Genomic DNA, 18,959 nt, shown 5'->3' with positions numbered 1-18,959 from the left:
ATGACCACCTCGAGATCTGGTCGCTTACGAAGCCCATGGGCGAGTAGTCGGAGGTGTCCGAAGCGATACGGTGATCAGTATTCCTGCTGCTGCTGCTTGTCGTCCCAACATGGGAGGCGGCGCGCGGTGACGTATGACTCCACAGACACAGAACCGTGCGGTGGGTGACGCTATGCCCTTCGCCCAGTACAACATCTTCTCTTGCTGATGTCGAACTGTACTGCGACCCATCTGCTACTGTGTATGTAGGGAGAGAAAGGGGGGAAAAGTTTCCGAAAAAATGGATCTGAGTACGCGCAGGGCTGGATCCGATATACGTAATAATAAGTCTCGGACCGATGATTTGTGTAATGATGTAAAACTGCTTCATAATTAATACTTTAATAAATAAAGAAATAAATAAACCAATATATTAAATAAATAAATAAAGTAAATTAATATATAATAAATAATAAATAAATAAATAAATAATATAAGTATATGCAAGCCAGGGTTCGTCTGCTGACTGCATGCGTGCTTACAGTGGAACATTTCGCACTCCACGTGTCTCCAGAGACGGCGGACAGCCGTCGATGATTTACGCATCCCACGTCGCGTCCGACTGGGCGGCGGAGTTGACTCGATATAGTCGCTGTCCGGGTGATATCCTGCGGCCAAGAATCCGCTGGGAACGTGCGATATCTATGTTTAGATCCTGGCCAGTTTCCCGCGCTTGTGTTTCTCGACATCCAAGGTGTCAGAGAGCCCGGTTCGTGGTTTCGACTAGTTTAGAAGGAGAGCAGATAGTTCTGCAATAATCAATGGCAAGAGCACATGATGAACACATATGAATACCAACGCACTACAACAGGCGACTACCACTACCGCTACCACACTAATATTAGACCCCTTACCCCCAGACCACGCTAACCACTACCCCCAACGCTTACCACTACCCCCACCGCTACCGATTACCCCACGCCTGCACTACCCCCACCGCTACACTAACTACGCACTACCCTAATATTACCACTTTACCCCCACCGCTACACTACCCCCACCACTAACCACTACCCCACCGCATCCACTCACCCCCACCGCTACCACTACCGCCCCACCGCTACCACTTACCCCCACCGCTAGCACTACCCCCCACTAGCACGCTGAACCCCCACCGCTACCACTACCAATCCTCACTACATTGCTACCATACTACTGAACCGTACCACTACTACCTGTCGCATGCCGAGTGGTCATTGGCGATTCGCTCTGAATGCGTGCGAGCAAGCTCGATGTATGTCCGGGAAACATGTCTGGGTGAGAAGCGGGATCTCCGCAGCACACAGCCGGCGCGTCGCTCGCTGTTCAACGCCCACGACAGTGCAGGCGCTCTCGCGGCGCCGCACGTACTGATTAGCTACCTGTAGGAAGACACACGCCATAGCACGCCGCCGCGTACGTTACTGATTTGCTACCTGTAAGAACGACACGCCGGCCGCGCACGTTACATGATTAGCTACCTGTATGAAGCACCACACGCGGCCGCCGCCGCGCGCGTGATGATTCAGCTACCTGTAAGAAGACACACGACGGCCGCGCCGCGCAGCACGTACTGATTGTAGCACCTGTAAGAACACACCGCCGCCACGCACGTACTGATTAGCTACCTGCTAAGAAGACACACGCCGGCCGCGTACGATACTGATAGTACCTGTAAGAATGGACCACGCCGCCGCGTACGTACTGTTATTAGCTACCTGTAGGAAGACGAGGTCGCCGCGCCAAACGGTACTGTTAGTAGCTACCTGTAAGAACACACACCGCCCATTGTGCCAGCGCCAGCGCACGCACGCGCCGCGAGCGGACACACACAATACATCACAAGCACGCACACATACACACACACACACACACACACACACACACACACACACAGCACGCCCGCCCACACTAGCACACACACACGCACACGCCCACATACTACACACGGCACGGCATCTTCGATTCTCTCGGCCTGGGAAGATTCATTACGCGGGTGTGTATTTCATTAGCAATGTAAGTAACGGCCAGAATTCACCACGATAGCGTACCTTAACGCGTTATGATTCTTGAGAGAAGGTCGCACAGCCATTGTGGGTCTATGAAGCACTGTTGTTACACTGGAAAATCTGTCCCGTAGAAACGTGACCAGGCCTACTCCTGCGCATGTATGTTAACGGCTGTGGAGATGCAGATATAGTCGAGAGATAACAAAATAAAATCGATTATCTCTTCAACTACCTCTCCTCTTTCTCTCTTTCTATTTTCGTCATTTCTGCTGCTTCTTCTCACTCTCTCTCTTTCTCTCACCTCCTCTCTCTCTTCTCTCTTCTCTCTCTCTCTCCCTTTCTTTCTTGTCTCTCTTCTGTATCTCCTTGTTCTCTGTTTTCACATCTCTCCTGCCCTTTTCCCTCTTTCCCTCTAATCTTCTTTCTCAGCCTATCTTACTCTCTCGCTTGCTTCCTTTTCCCATTTCTCTTGCCCTTCCTGCTCTCCCCACTCCATCGCCCTCCGCCTCTCCTCTCCTCTCTCCCTCTCTTGCCTCTCCTTTTTTTTTTCTCTCTCTCTCTCCTCTTCCCCTTTCTCTCTCTCTCTCTCTCGCCTCTTCTTCTCCCTCTCTCGCCTCTCCCTCTCTCTCTCGCCTCTCCCTTTCTCTCCTCTCCCACTTTCTCTCTCTCTCTCTCTCCCTTGCTCTCCTCTCCCCTTTCTCTATCCCCCCTCTCTCTCTATCTCTCTCTCTCCTTCTACCCCTTGCTACCTTCGCTCAGTTCGTTGTCTTTGCGGACGTCGCCATCTGTGGTCGGCAGCAGGGCCTGCAGCTCGTGGAAGGTGAGCAGGGGAGGAGCGCCACCGCTGCTGATGCGGCGGCGCTGCCGCTCCTTCTCCACGCGTTCCATCAGTTCGACGTAGCTTCTGGGAACCTAGAGAGACGCCCGTTGTCAGGCACAGCAAAAACTCTCACGAATGCCACGAATCTAAAATGTTGTAGGTTTTGCATGACGCTACACTTCAAAAGTTACGAGAATTTACTAGACTTATGATATCATAACTACTCTGGACATTGAATCGATGGACTGACTGTTATCAATCTGTAGTACGCGCGCACACTATATGATCCACATAGTGAGACTATATAGTGATAGATAATGACAACGATAATGTAATGGCAGACCGTGCCTAATTTCACGTACACCGTATAGCAGGGCGCACTAATTCATTCATGGTTATGGCGATCGGGAGTAAGTACAGCAACACTCGAGGAATACTAGCAGTGTGAAGCTATTCAGCGTTTACATATGTAGGCCTACCTGCCAACTGAGGTCGGCGCAGGAGGCTGCGGCATTTTTCGTTTCTTTCATGACCCTCGCCTCGTGATAGATAAGTCGTCTCAAGTCATCTATTCCCTCTCCCGTTTCGCACGACACTTCACGTATAGCTGAAATACATGCATTACTTACAATCATTTCATTGTGCTCTCGTCTCTTTTAAACTCTATTAGAGGATTTTATGCTCAAACTTGCCGGACTTTATGGAATATTAGTAGGCAAAAAAGACATTTGCACTGATTACACATGGGTATACGTGCAAATCCACCTAACTACATGAGGGTACCGAATTACGATATTATTTCTGAGACTGGATTATGTAGGAATGCTTGTTCCGTCAAAAATAATGCGACAATGCCCGTGAATTCAAGAGAGAAGCCGCGAAAGCCTTCTGTGGATAAATAATTGCAGCGCTAGTATCTTTTCTTATCGGCTATTTACTTTCTAGTCCTGAGGCGCGAACTCTATCTTATAAACATAACAGAAGTATAACCATATATGTAAGTACACGATATCAGTATAGTGCATTATGTTTATACAGAAGCTCGCGATTCTAGTGTGATAAATAAACGATAATAATAGCGATAATTAAATAAAACGATTAAGTAATGAAATAAACAAAATTTGATAAGTTATAATAAAAAAGTGTTAAAAATGAAATTGACTAATGAAGTAATTAATAATAATAATAATAATAATAATAATAATAATAATAATAATATAATTATGAATAAATAAAAGCGCGTGACTTCAAATGAAACACACCGGCTATACGATGCGCGTTCTTCATCCCGCCGCAGATTTCCATGACTAGTCGCCTCAAGTTTTCCGTGTGACCCCTCCGCACTTGTTTCGCTATGCCGTCCACGTGAGTCCCCACGATAATGATTCTGCACTTGCGCACTTTCGCCTAGGAAGATGTAAGGGACCCTTAATTATTTATAATTATTAATCCCGTTGATTACGGCGGAAGTGAAGAGTTATGAGAAATGTTGAAATGATAGCATTTGAAATATGCAGCCCAACCAAGCGCACTGCTCGCTACAGTTTGATGCTCGTGTACAATGTATAACTTTATCATCAGCGATTTGTCATCCTAAACCTAAAACGTAAAAATAGAGGGAGAGGCGCTAGTGAAGAGGAAAATAGATAGATAGAGAGCGGGAGAGAGAGCGCGAGATAGAGAGATGGTGATAAAGAAAGAAAGAGAGAGAGAGAGAGAGAGAGGGAGACAGAGGAAGAGGGAGAGCGAGAGAAAGACAGATGGAGATAGAGAAAGAGAGAGGGGAGAAGAGAGAGAGCGAGATCGAGAAATCGGGATAGAGAGAGAGCGCGCGCGAGATAGAGAGATAGGGAGAGAGAGAGAGAGAGAGAGAGAGAGAGAGAGAGAGAGAGAGAGAGAGAGAAGAGAAGAGGAGAGAGAGAAATTAAGAGAGAGAGAGAGTGCGAGAAAGGAGAGCGATGTCGACAGAGAGAGAAATGTTGACAGAGAGATAACAGAAGGGGGAGATAGGTAGGTTCTATGTGCTTATATTATGAATGCTATGATCTTAGGTATCTACAAGGTGACCATCTAGTCTGACGCTCACCGCGATGTTTAGCAAGCCAACGCCTAACATTTCGCTCGATCTCCTCCTTGCCATTGAGAAGGTTCCAGACTAAGGTAGATGGCGCCATCTGTCAGGAAGCACTGATGTGTGACGTAGAAGTCCTCTGGCCACCTAGGTCCCACGTGCTGACGACAATCGTCGGGGACTTCACGAAACACACGTGATAATAAGTGATATCGGAAAGTCCAGCTGTGTTATTTAGGTCATAGAAAAAGGAGTATAAAAATGGCCACAGGGCGCTACGGAAAGTACATGAATAATGTAAACACTCGTGCGTTTTTAGTTTATTAGTTAGTTTTAGTTTATTTAGTTTTTTTAGTTGCACAAACATTGCAAATATCCCAATTGATTACAATCATACATTCTGTAAACAGAAACGCACCTGTAAATTGAAGTACGATGTTAGTGAAGAGAATTAGATCAAAAACCTAGACTAGTACTATCGTAACTATGTTATATATAGGCAACTTATCACCCCCTTATCTGATCTCAATATGTCGGCGGCGACTTTCCGATATGGCTTATTGCAGACGCAATCAAAGTATAGCATGAAGAACCAGAACCTTTCACAGCAAGCGGCAAATTACAAAACAAACAAACCATATTCAATATCAGACGTGCGTGCGTGCTTGCGCGCTCGGTGTGTATGTGCGTGTGTGCGTGTGCGCGCGCGCGCGTGTGTGTATGTGTGTGTGTGTGTGTGTGTGTGTGTGTGTGTGTGTTGTGTGTGTGTGAGTGTGTGTGTGTGTGCGTGCGTGTGTGTGTGTGTGTGTGTGTGTGTGTGTGTTGTGTGTGTGTGTGTATGTGCGCGAGTGTGCGTGTGTGTGTGCATGTACGTGTGTGTCGCGCGTGTGTATGTGAGCGTGTGCGTGTGCGTGTGTTTGTGTGCTTACCTTTGATTGCTTGCGTAACTTGCTAACCATGTTATCTACGCACAGGCTCCACTCCGTGATAACTATGCCGTTGGTGGATACATTCGGTGGCTTCGGTTTACCACGTAATAAAGCCAAAAGTGTCGTCTTTCCACGGCCCTGGAAAGATCAACCTCATAAGCTTTATCCATATAACCTTATATTTATATATATATAGTGTCATTTATATATATATATATGTGTGTGTGTGTGTGTGTGTGTGTGTGTGTGTGTGTGGTGTGTGTGTGTGTGTGTGTTGTGTGTGTGTGTGTGTGTGTGTACGCGCGTGCGTGCGTGCGTGCGTGAGTGCGTGCGTGTATGTGTCTGTCTGTGCGTGTTTGTGTCCATGCATTGTGTATACTTAAATATTATAAGGTTATATTAACAGTATACTTTATTCGCGCCGCAGTGTTGCACCACAACTGCACATTGGTATATATGTACTAAATACTACGTCTGTCATTATAGCAGGTCGCGGCATAGACGAACGGCGCAACATTTCCCATTCATTCAAAGAAATGTTAATTCAAATCAAATCACATGTGTCATGTGCATACCTCCTTGCCAACGGCCATTAGTTTTAGTCGGTGGCTGGGCCTATAGTCTCTGAGGTGCTTCCTCATGTAGTTGAGAATCAGGTTCGTGTTGTAGCAGATCTCTCCGGCTACGGAAGAATAACTAAGTGCTAACATATCAGTGTGATTTTACCTCGCTAATTATAACACAAGTTTATTATCAGTTTATTAATCGATTTTTTACTGCAATTGCTATACATGTCGCGCTAACCACCTTTCTCACTAGTCGAGTTCAGGGGTGGGCTTACAACCCATGCGATGAATACGTTTACACGGTGATACATCGCGCGGTCGACGAGAAAGATACGGATGATGAACCATGCGAGAAATGGGGCTTCAGCATCCACCGTCAGATGGCGCGCGCGTACTCACATGAGCCACGTGGCTTCAGCTCGTTAGGTATATTGCTGATGTTTAGCCCGTCGATGTCTAGCGTTACACAGTGGTCAAGGTGACCGAGTTCCACGGGTAGCCGAGTGATCCGTGGATTGCTAACAATGAGAAACAAGTCGCACTCGCGAATAAGTCAAAAAGAGAAAACAAAAAACGAACAAAGACAAACAAGACGAAACGAAACAAGACACGCGCACTAGTAGTCAATTAACCTTCCTACGTAGCTGCCTCTTTATTACGAACTATTTTATTTATTTATTATTATAATATTATTTATATGATATTACTTACGCGTTATCAATGCCACGTTGAACGTGCACAATAAGTAGGCAAATTCCATTTACGCGTAACAGTAGGCCTACACATAATTAGCATCGAATTTGTTACTTATATTGTAAGCAATCCGTGATCTACGGTATATTTATATCGAAGTAAATTAAAACATCGCTCTGCTTGGTTAAAGGACCAGGTACCATCGGCCAGAGCCGTATATAGCGTACCGTCTCTATATACGCAAAATTACGATTATTTTCGATTCTTTTTGTTAACGATTTTAGCGAGACTGTAAACTGTTTATCTGTCGAGCAACTGTCGAGCTGATAGACCTACTGGCATATGTCGAGCACACGCAGCTTGGACATGCCGCAGACGCCCGCCGGCACCGCGCGCAGGTCGTTGTGACTCAGATAGAGACGCTGCAGTGACTGATCGAAGATTGCAGGCAGCTTCAGCCCGCTCGCCTGCTCCACCTCCTCCTCCTCCTCCTCCTCGTGGTCATCAGCCTGCGACTTGTGGATGAACCTGTTGCTGAGCAGCTGGTGGAATTTCGGAGATACACACGAGGTCGTCGTGTCTCTGTAACATAGATCTCTATCACTGACCCGTATATAATAACATCAGGAGTGAATACTAATAGATAATCATAATAATAACAATAATAATAATAATAATAATAATAATAATAATCAATAACTAATAATAATAATAATAATAATACATAATAATAAATAATAATAACGTAATAATCAAAATAATACTGGATTGAATCCCTATGTCCCAGGTTGGGAACACGTGTCAACGCCAGAAGCCACGCGCTAATGCCGTGATCCACTTTGAAATATAATAAATACATACTAATACTAATAGATAATAATAATAATAACCAATAATAATAATAATAATGATAATAAATAATAATGACAATAATAAATAATAATAATTAAATTAATATTGCAGAAAATCGATGCAGAAAAAATGCAGAAAATATGCAAAAATCATAAATATGCAAAAATGCAGAAAATAATGCATAAATGCAGAAAATATGATGCAGAAAATCGCACTACTGGGAACAGCACACATCCTGCGAAAAATTCTGGATTGAGTCCCTATGTCCCAGGTTGGGACACGGTCAACCCAGAAGCCAATTTTGGAAAATATAATAATAATAATAACAATAATCGATTATCATTCACTCCTGATAATATGTTATGTTATTATGTACAGCTCAGTGATTTCTACTATAAATGTAGTAGACATGCATACTCTGTAGTATGTAAAACATATTGCGAGGGGGATGGAGGATGGATTTTTCTACGACTGCGCTATCTTACGGTAACATCGAGATCATGCAATTGTTCGTCGCACCTCATAAATGCTTTCCATTAAACATTATACACGCCACTCCACTGATAGACGCTGAAGGCTGTTGAAATCTGATCGGTTGTTAACGATCACGTTGTACATCTGAATACATCGCCTCAGTAACAAACCGTGTTAGCTCACGTAGTACCGGATAAATGTGCAATGAGAACGTTATGTATATAGCATTATATAGCTAATATTATTATAGCATAATATAGTTAAATAAATAAATAAATATATATATATATATATAATACATATAATATATATATATATGTATTATGTATATATTATATATACGCACACTTATATAGTTGTGCGCTCACTCGTTGTCGCTGTTCGTCAGACAGTTGTAGGAAATCGTCCAGCACACGATAGTTTCACGCAGTCCCAGAAATGTCGGCAGCGGTAGTATAGCAATCTGATTGTGGCTGAGATGTAGCTCTCTCCAGTGCCCGCAAGGCAGCATATCTCACACTCAACAAAAACTAACGCGTGAGGGTGTCATACCGATTCTACCATCGAGGAAAATTTTCATGCTTTTGCCATGGCGTACGCGAGACGTGGCAAATTTTTCTGAGCTGCGTGTGCGCGTGGCGTGTGTGTGCTTGCGTGTATTCGTGGCGTGTGCGTGTGCGCGCAAGTGTGCGCGCCAAGTGTGAGTGTGTTGAGACTAACTATGAATGCGCCATCTTTATTTCGATGCATTTGGTTCGTCGTTAACTGATACGATGTTATATAATGTACAAAAATATCTGTTAAATATTAACGTGTGAAATATAAATTTCTCATCCATTCATGTATGATATCAATAGTCGCGATAGTAGAACAAATTCCCTATATTAACAATTGATGATATTAAATATTAAATATAATATAATATATATAATAAATAATAAAATATTTTAAAATATTCTCTATTATGGACTCTTGTGAATCTTACGCGTCGAGGCCCATAATGGGCAGTGCAACGCCATACGTTGCGGGGACAGGTCGACCCTCGCGTCACGAAAAAGATCTGAGTGTTATAAGTATGGGTCACTAATTTATCTTTCGATCGATAGGTGGCGGCAGGGCAGACGGTTGCGCCCGCGCATAGTGAACCTGCTTAGCCAGTCTTAGCTTCTAAACTTTGTTCAGTTGTATGGTATAAGTTCGAGTACTAACCAAACTTTTTTCGCAAACATCCTCTATACGCGCTCGTTGCATGCTCAACCTGCGGAGTGAACCACTGAAATGATATTAACCCCAATGCTGATGCTGTGAATCCTGTTTCGATCTAGGTTGGATGTATCCTCAGCGTGTTAGACCAGAACGTGTGATATCCGCGTCGGAATGCAACTGATGACGTTGTTCGATGCGTTCAGGCTCTCTGCAAGATATTAAAATGCTTCAAACGCACAGAGGCTATACACCACATATGGCACGGCACGCACACACGCACGCGCGCACGCACGCACGCAATATACACACACATATTCACGCATACGCGAAGACGCATACACACACATGCGCACGCCGCGCGCACCACAACACACAACCACACACACACACACACACACACACACACACACCACACCACACACAACACACATCACACCACAACACACACACACACACACACACACGCGCGCGCGCGCGTCACACAACCACACACACCGCGCACACACACACACACACACACACACACACACACACACACACACAAACAAACAAACAAACACGCGCACGCGCGATGGCAAAATCGTACGCAACGAAGATAACCAAATGTGTGTGAGTGAGTCAGAGCCAGAGTGAATCATACCATGGGACATCGCCACGGCGGGGGCAACGCTTCCAGCATGTTGTTGTAGAGGCGAAGCATCGTGAGTGAGACGCATGGATCCCGCAGCGAGTCCGGGAATTCGATCAGACGATTGTGAGAGAGATCGAGACGTTGAAGAGATTTGCAGTTAAACGGGCGGATCGAATCTGAAAGAGTGACGGAGAAATCGTCTTACGTCTTATACGTTGACTTACAATCGTCATAAAATAAGTCATATTCGTTATAGCACCTTTTTTATATTTATTATTATTATAATGAGCATCATAAGCACCATCACTATTATCATTACCCTCATCATCAAAATCTATATTTGAATAGTATCAGATTCACTCCTATATGATGACCTCGGTAAACAAAGTATCACGACCTGCTCAATTTTTTCGTAGCTTTTTTATCACTTCTGCGTAATAATTCTAGCCGGTACTTACGCTGAAGGGGTCGTTGTCGTATCAAGTACTACATATATGTACCCAAGGTACATATATGTATACACAAAGCGTACCAGACTTTTACTACAGAAGTGTACCCTAACCCTAACACTAACCCTAACTCTAACCTTAACCCTAACCCTAACCCCTAAACATACCTCATATACAAATATAAACATAATACTAAACAACCTAAAACTACCTCGGGTACATATATGTAGTACCTGATACGACAACGACCTTTCGTGCGCTACTTACCGGCATCGTCATCACCGCTTGTGACTATCTGCCGTAGTTTGTTGTGGCTGAGGTTGAGGCTCACAAGAGTCGGTACCCGAAAGAGATCGTGAGGGACAGCTGTCAGTCGATTCCTAGAGACATCTAGATACGTCAGTCTGCAAACGATTGGAGTAAACATTGACTGTGCATCTTGTGCATCCTGTGCATCCTATGCATTCTGTGCATCATGTGCATCCACGAGTTACGCGCTGCGTCACTATAAACTTTGACCATCGTCACGATGGCTGCACGATCCACAAGTATGCTACTGTCCAAAAACCTACTATTACTACTAACAGTTAACTTTTCGCTGTTGATGCCGATAGAAAAACCAACATTTACTCTCTACGTGGTACTTAAATACTAAATATAAGTTTTACGGCATGACGGATATATGCGTATATGGTGTGTGTCTACAGATCCTATATGACAGGTGCACGGGTAAGATTGCTAAACTTGACAATGTAACGATTTCCTTTCAAATAAACACAACAAGCCATGTACAAAAATACCATCAAACGACGTACGTCTCTTCATGAGCTGCAAGTCAGAAATAGTCACTGAATTCAATTATCATCAGGATTGATACATTCTGAACTCGGTGCTATCTGTACCTAGAACATCCTATCTCCGTGGCGTCGGGTAGAGAGACTAATAGGTTCTTCGAGAGGTCTAAGTTCTTCAGATGCGGAAGTGACCACAGCAGTGTGCCAGGCGCCACTGTCAGTCCGTTCTCCGATAGGATGATTTCGGTCAGGTTTTCATTGTCCAGCCAGCTTGTTTGCACGTGGCATAGACCCAGCCGCTGCCAACGTGCTATCACGCAACCTCTCTGCAGTGCACACGACATTGCTAATGTTAACTTTAGCTACGTAATAGTATCGTAGGTATATCCGCCGTTTAGTTGGGGCATTCACTATATAGTTGTGCGCTCACTCGTTGTCGCTGTTCGTCAGACAGTTGTAGGAAACGTCCAGCAACGATAGTTTTACGCAGTCCCAGAATGTCGGCAGCGGTAGTATAGCAATCTGATTGTGGCTGAGATGTAGCTCTCTCAGTGCCCGCAAGGCACATATCTACACGCAACAAAAACTAACGCGTGAGGGTGTCATACCGATTCTACCATCGAGGAAAATTTTCATGCTTTTGCCATGGCGTACGCGAGACGTGGCAAATTTTTCTGAAGCTGCGTGTGCGCGTGCGTGTGTGTGCTTGCGTGTATTCGTGCGTGTGCGTGTGCGTGCAAGTGTGCGCGCAAGTGTGAGTGTGTTGAGACTAACTATGAATGCGCCATCTTTATTTCGATGCATTTTGGTTCGTCGTTAACTGATACGATGTTATTATAATGTACAAAAATATCTGTTAAATATTAACTCGTGTGAAATATAATTTCTCATCCATTCATGTATGATATCAATAGTCCATAGTAGAACAAATTCCCTATATTTAAAATTGATGATATTAAATATTAAATATAATATAATATATATAATAAATAATAAATATTTTAAAATATTCTCTATTATGGACTCTTGATGACATCTTACGCGTCGAGGCCCATAATCGCCAGTGCAACGCCATACGTTGCGGGGACAGGTCGACCCTCGCGTCACGAAAAAGATCTGAGTGTTATAAGTATGGGTCACTAATTTATCTTTTCGATCGATAGGTGGCGGGCAGGGCAGACGGTTGCGCCCCGCATAGTTGAACCCTTACCAGTCTTACTTCTAAACTTTGTTCAGTTGTATGGTATAAGTTCGAGTAATCAACCAACTTTTTCGCAAACATTCTATAGGCTGTTGCTGTCACCGCGGAGTGAACACTGAAATGATATTAACCCCAATGCTGATGCTGTGAATCCTGTTTCGATCTAGGTTGATGTATCTCAGCGTGTTAGACCAGAACGTGTGATATCCGCGCGGAATGCAACTGATGGCGTTGTTCGATGCGTTCAGGCTCTTCTGCAAGATATTAAAATGCTTCAAACGCACAGAGGTATACACACATATGGCACGGCACGCACGCACGCGCGCACGCTTATATCCATTGCCAGTTGTTCCCATTTTTACAATATTAAACAAATTCTTTCATTTATTGAAAAAATCTCAAGATAAATCATGCAACGCTCAGTTTTCTAACAAAACGTCTGTATCGACTGTAGCAGACACGCACACATGCGCTCACGCGCGAAAACACGCACACACACATGCAACACAAACACGCACACACCTATGCACGCACGCACGCACAAGCTTATGCACGCACACACACGTATATATATATATATAGTATGCACAGAGGTTTGTAATCATAATACAGTACATTTTGTGAGGATGTAAAATCTATCCAGAAAGGGTTGTCTTAACGCTTACTCGTGAATGCACCGTTGTATACACAAGCTATAAAGATAAACACAATCACGAACGCTTTGTGTTTCGGTAGAAGAGAGGAATATTTTTACCAGAATATTAAGGAAAATTAATATACTTTAAACCTCCATCATTATCACCAGCATCATTATTATCGTTATAATAATAATAGAAATATTACCATCACCATTATTATCATCATCATCATCCTCACCATCATCACTATCATCATTATCATCATTACCATCGTCATCATCATCATCTTCTACTTCTTTTTCATCATCATCATCATCATCTTCTTCTTCTTCATCATCACCACCACCACCACCACCACAACCACAACCACCACCATCAGCAGCAGCAGCAGCATCGTCTTCATCGTCGTCGTCGTCATCACCAACATTCTAGTCATCATTGTCGTTACCATCGTCCCCACCACTTCTTTACGATGGCTTTACTAGCTATTCAGAAGCGCAGGACAATACCCGGTGTCTATATTCTCCGGCTGTGATACGTTGTACATAATGGCGCTGCGAGTGGCGCGCGTTACCGGGCATGCATGCAATGCACTTGTCCGGGTGTTGATGAAACTTCACTTATCAGTCGATCAGAACACTTCAGTGCATGTTTACCCGCGGCGGTGCTGATAGTTCGCCAAACAGCGACGCAATAAAATACACCCTAACTCGCTTTTACAACGTCGGCGTGTAAATGTTTTAACTGGAGGTGAGCGCTGATATTAATAGTTTAATAAATATTTGGACCGCTTTATGACGTGTTATTAGTAATATTTGTGACGCCGTTGTGTTTGTTTGCGCCCGCGTGTCAACAGTGTCGTTTATGGGCGGACCGTAATTACACTATGAGTTATATTATATGACGCTACGACATCGATTGATGGCAGATACCTGGTATACAATAGTATAGTTATGAGTGGAAGGGAAGTTGGTGGCGGGTCTGTGTCGAGTCAGGGTGACTAGGGGAAGATGGCTCTGTTAGGTGATTCTACTGTGAGTAGAGAATTTCAGGTGGTTGGTTGGAGATAGCGGTGGACGTGAATCTAAATTATTATGTATTATTATTATTGTTATTATTGTAGCTGTCCAGGGGTTATGGAAAACGCAAATAGCAGTAGATGAAGAAAAAGCGGAGGTATTCGGAGGTATTCGTATTGGGGGGGGGGGGATAGGACACCGAAAGGTTTAGGTTATGAGATGATGGAAAGATGTTGGTGGAGGTGTTGGAAAAGAAATGGAGAAATGTTGGGAAGTGTGACTAGATTAAAGATACTCGGGGGTAGGGGGAGGTCTGGTGGATGTTATTGGGAAAATGATTGTGATGTATTGGGGAATGCGATTTGAATACGCTGTGTGAGATTATGGGTAGAGCTAGGGTTGAGCAGAAAGCTGAATATGGGATTTTAGAGATTCTATTAAATTCTTTTTTTTACGATATAACTATATAGCAGTAATAGGTGGGCGATGAACACCCTCCCCCACCTTTTGTTCCTTTAGGACGTCCGTAGAGCAGCTCGGGTAATAATATGATATCAATATATCGCATAAAAACCGACGCAAACATAAGATCATGCGTCAGGATGCAAACACCCCGACACACGTCAGGACGCAAGCATCTCGAGACGCGTCAAGACGCCAACACTCCGACATGCGTCAGGACGCATACACTTAGATACGCGCCAGGACGCAAACATAACAGCATGCGTCAGGACGCAAACAACCAGATACGCGTCAGTAGTGAGAACACGATGCTACTACTAGGTTGCGGAAGGACAGTCCGCAGATGCGTCAGGACGCAAGCCCAGTCAACGTAAAGCTCAACGGCAAGCTTGCCTGACTGACAATCTCCGACACCTACCTTCCTACGACGAGCTCCTTCCCCCATTCACCCAAAATTTCTCTTGTGTCGAGTCCCTCCCTAGTCATGTTTGATCTCTCGCATGGTGAGAACCCAGCTCCACCACCCTGATCTCTCTCATGCTGAGACCTTAACTCCGATCACTCTCGTGGTGAAACCACCGGTCATGCGCACGCACGCACGCACGCACGCACGCACGCACGCACGCACGCACGCACGCACGCACGCACGCGCGCACGTATCTCTTTCCGCGTCGCGTCGGCGATTTCTCTCGCGTCGAAAATTATACCGACGACGAATATTTGTACAAATATTTGTCGCGCTTGCTCTCGTCTGCGACGCGCCATTCTCTCGTCGGCCGCCGACACTTGTTTCGCGGCAGATAAGACGACTAATCCACGGCTCGGCCACGCAGCCCCCGCATTCAGCCGGCGCGCTTTCATTGCAATACATGGTAACATAGCGATAAGCGCGAGAGTTGCGCGCGCCATTCAGCGTTCGCAAACACGGATGAAAGGCGCGCACCGTCGGCGACAATGGCTTTCATTTCTCGTCGTTACGTGTCGCCGCCGCCGACAAGATAATAGCGTTATCCCGTCGCCGACTATATGATTGGTTTTAGCGTTATCGCGGGCCGCGCCGAATTCGCTGCGCATTGTCGCGAGCGGGCAGCTTCAATAAATATTGTTCGACAAGCTTTTTCATCGGCTCTAATCTTTCGGCAACAGACCGCTCTCCGTTACAATACGAAGCCGAGTGATGCCAGCACGAGAGTCCATGCCGGCTTCCAACTGTCCATTCTAGCCGCGCGCAAATGTTGCCTTTCATGCGCGCCGGTTGCACAATGCGTGCACTAACAGTCATTACTGGCAGCCTAGCTGGCCAGGCCTGCCTCTACCGCCTCAGCTGCATGGAGGAGCCATATGTACGCGAGCAAGATCTGGTGCTGTGAGAGCCACCTGGCGGGGTGAAATGTTCTCAGTGATTCCGTAAGCGTGCGGGTATATACGAGCTACTGTAGTTCATGTCAAGCTGGCTCATTGCGGTACCTGGTTAGTGGCAGGCTGGCAGGTTGTAGCTGTTGGTTAAAAAAACTGCTAGCAAACTAACACAACGAATCACAGCTAAACTAAATTCGACCATTTATTTTACCTAAAAAAATTATCCATCATTGTGTTGCGCGTAGTAAATGCTTATAAAGATAAAGATTACTACGCTATCTGAGCATGATGATATGCGCTATCTGCACTATAAAGCTTACTGATCAGTATGCCTGACCCAAGTCTAAACAGTATTCTTACTGTAAATGCCAGCAGGATTAAATGGCACTTACAAACTTGAAAATAAAAATCAAACAAAATGTTAGTTACATACATACGTTATCGAAATATTATTACTTGCGCTTCGTAATGCGACTGTTTCCCAGTCCACACCGACGTCGCCAAACTACCACGATAATCGAATAAACAACGTTTGCAACCAGCTACACGTTAGCACCCCTAGCCTTTTGCTATCGACATAGTTTGCTTGAAATTGTCTGAAATTAATTATTTGTTTAGTCCTTTACATGGGAGCCTCGCTCATCTTTGTAAACCGTTATAAACGTTGGGCAAAGTCAACCGACTACAAGCGTCTATTTGATTTTGAAAACCACGACACAGGCTTTTACACTTGGTTGCGCAGTCACCTAGCTTCAGCAACCGGTATGATTTTGATCAGGCTCACTTAGTAGACAGCTTGTCCACTTAGAGATATGGAAAGCGGTGAAATTGCGATTGATTGAATTGAGGATGGTAATGAAATTCATGTCTTCGCCAATTCTTTCTTTTTCACTCGCTCTTTTTCTCCATCTCCCTCCCACAGTCACACACATACGCTCTCTTTCTCTATTCTCTTATCTTTCTTTCTAGTGCTGCCTCTCTTTTTCGTTCGCTTTCTCATTTTCTTTTTCACTGATTTCTCCTTTTTCTCTCTTCCCGTGTTTATTTCGTGCTCTTTCTCGCCTCTCTGGTATGTGTGTGTGTGTGTGTGCGTGTGTGTATGTGTGTGTGTGTGTGTGTGTGTGTGTGTGTGTGTGTGTGTGTGTGTCCTATATCTATATAACATAACTACCAGAGTTATCCACGAGAAAAAAGCCCTACCATATCAACGAACACAAAAGTATTCAGGTAAGTGAAAAATTACATCACTAATGAATAAAATAAATAAAACGAAAATAAAACATAAATAATATAATCAAAAAATAATCCAAGTGAAGCGTGACCGTCGTTCGCTGATCGCTGCGGGCGGCCGGCGCGCGACGGACCGGTTACCTGGGAACCAGTCCGACATGACCACCTCGATCTGGTCGGTTACGAAGCCCATGGCGGAGTAGTCGCAGGTGTCCGAGCATACGGTGATCAGTATTCCGCTGCTGCTGTTGTCTCCCAACATGGCGGCGGCCGCGGCGTGACGTAATGACTCCACCACGAAGTAACCGGTGCGGTGGGTGACCGCTATGCCCTTCGCCCAGTACAACATCTTCTCCTTGCTGATGTCGAACCTGCTACTGCGACCTCTGCTACTGTGTATGTAGGGAGAGAAAAGGGGAAGTTCGAACTGGATTCTGAGTCCGGAGCTGGATCCGATATCGTAATAATAAGTCTCGGACCTGATGTGTAATGATGTAAAACTGCTTCATAATTAATACTTTAATAAATAAGAAAATAAATAAACAAATTATTAAATAAATAAATAAATAAATAAATAAATAAATAAATAAATAAATAAATAAATAAATAAATAATATAAGTATATTGGCAAGCCAGAGGTTCGTCTGCTGACTGAGCATGCGTGCTTACAGTGGAACATGCTCCATCCACGTGTCTCCAGACCGGACAGCCGTCGATGATTTACGCATCACGTGCGTCCGACTGGGCGGCCGGATGACTCGATATAGTTCGGCTTGGATCCGGGTGATTATCCTCGGCCAGAATCCGCTGGGAACGTGCGATATCTTGTAGATCCTGGCCAGTTTGCCTGCCTTGTAGTTTCTCGAATCCAGTTCGAGGCCCGGTTTGTCTTTCGATAGTTTAGAAGGAAGCAGTATTCTGCAATAAATCAATGGAAGGCACATGAGAACACATATGAATACCAACCACTACAACGGCGACTACCACTACCGCACTACCACTAATATTACCACTACCCCCACCGCTACCACTACCCCCACCGCTACCACTACCCCCACCGCTACCACTACCCCCACCACTAGCACTACCCCCACCGCTACCACTACCACAACCACTACATCTACCACTACTACTACCGCTACCACTACTACCTGTCGGCATCCAGTGGTATTGCGATCTCGAAGCGTGCGAGCAGCTCGATGTATTGCGGGAACATGTCTGGTGAGAAGCGGGGATCTCGCAGCAACAGCCGCGCGTCGCTCGTTTTCAACACGCCGCCGCGCACGTACTGATTAGCTACCTGTAGGAAGACACACGCCGCCGCGTACGTACTGATTAGCTACCTGTAAGAAGACACACGCCGCCGCGCACGTACTGATTAGCTACCTGTATGAACACACACGCCGCCGCGCACGTACTGATTAGCTACCTGTAAGAAGACACACGCCGCCGCGCACGTACTGATTAGCTACCTGTAAGAACACACACGCCGCCGCGTACGTACTGATTAGCTACCTGTAGGAAGACGCAGGTCGCCG

Source organism: Priapulus caudatus, unplaced genomic scaffold (genome assembly GCF_000485595.1).
Source record: "Priapulus caudatus unplaced genomic scaffold, Priapulus_caudatus-5.0.1 Scaffold368, whole genome shotgun sequence".
Lineage (NCBI taxonomy): Eukaryota > Metazoa > Priapulida > Priapulimorpha > Priapulimorphida > Priapulidae > Priapulus > Priapulus caudatus.
Note: the sequence above shows the minus strand (reverse complement) of the source record.